This window comes from Echinops telfairi, unplaced genomic scaffold (genome assembly GCF_000313985.2).
Source record: "Echinops telfairi isolate 266 unplaced genomic scaffold, ASM31398v2 ScPeMD7_2565;HRSCAF=3150, whole genome shotgun sequence".
Classification (NCBI taxonomy): domain Eukaryota; kingdom Metazoa; phylum Chordata; class Mammalia; order Afrosoricida; family Tenrecidae; genus Echinops; species Echinops telfairi.
Window position 1 is genome coordinate 4,702,308 of NW_022106463.1, and position 1,008 is coordinate 4,703,315.

Consider the following 1,008-nt stretch of genomic DNA (forward strand, 5'->3'; position numbering starts at 1 on the left):
ACCCTGTCATCCAGACAATTCCAACTCACAGGGACCCTGTAAGACCGAGGAGAGCTGTGCATGTGGGTTTCGGAGGCTGTAACTCTTTACTGGAGAAGAAGCCTCATCGTTGCCCAGATGGTAGCCCAGCGTCTAACCCACAACACCCCCAGAACTCTGTCCATGTGTAAGAAAAGTCACTGCCATAGCGTCTACTCCAACTCACAGTGACCCCGCAGGACATGGTAGAACTGCCCCCGTGAGTTTCTGAGACTGTCCCTCTTGATGGCAGTAGAAAGCTCCGTCTTTCTCCTAAGGAACGGCCGATGGTTTGAACTGCTGATCCTGTGGTTAACTGCCCAAGGCATCACCATTACGCCACCAGGCACCTAAGGAGTGCAGTTGTCTGTCACAGCTGTTTCGTGTCTACAGTTCCTTGCTTTTCTTTCCTCATTTCTTCTAGCTGAACAAAGTTGTTTTCTTGTTCCTTGTTTGCACATGAACCTCCCTTATCAGATCGACATATACTCACATTATGCAACTTTTTCTATTTTCAAAAGAACCTCTTTGAATGACCTCTTGGCTCACTCGCCCCGGAGAGAGGCCTTCCTACCAGGCCCTCCTGTAGAGGCACTGGAAGGAGATCATCCCCCAAAATGGCCTTGCCACTTTCTCGAATCGGATCCACTGGATTATTGTTGCTGCATTGTTGGTCCTGCCCAGAGTACTCATGGACACCGCTGACATTTTCACAGCGTGTCAGCAGTTCTCACGGTCTCCAATCGGGTTGTTCTGTTCCCAACAATCTAGAATCCCGTCAGGAGCCTGGTGGTGTAATGGTTACACATTAGGGCTGCTAACTGCGAGCTCAGCAGTTCAAAACCACTCGTTGCCCCACAAAGTAAGATGCAGCTTCCTACTCCTGTAAAGAGTTAGTCTCAGAAACTCACAGACTGTTCTACCCTGACCAGTCAGGTCACTGCGAGTCAGAATTGATTCCTGGAAGTGAGTTTTGAGCTTGATTTTTGA

The 1,008-nt window shown here is 49.2% G+C and overlaps 1 protein-coding gene across 1 annotated transcript in view; it reads left to right on the forward strand.

Moving 5' to 3' along the window:
• ATP8A2 (ATPase phospholipid transporting 8A2) overlaps window positions 1–1,008 on the forward strand; it is a 616,683-nt gene that overhangs the window by 134,926 nt on the left and 480,749 nt on the right. The gene's annotated exons all lie outside the window — the stretch shown is intronic.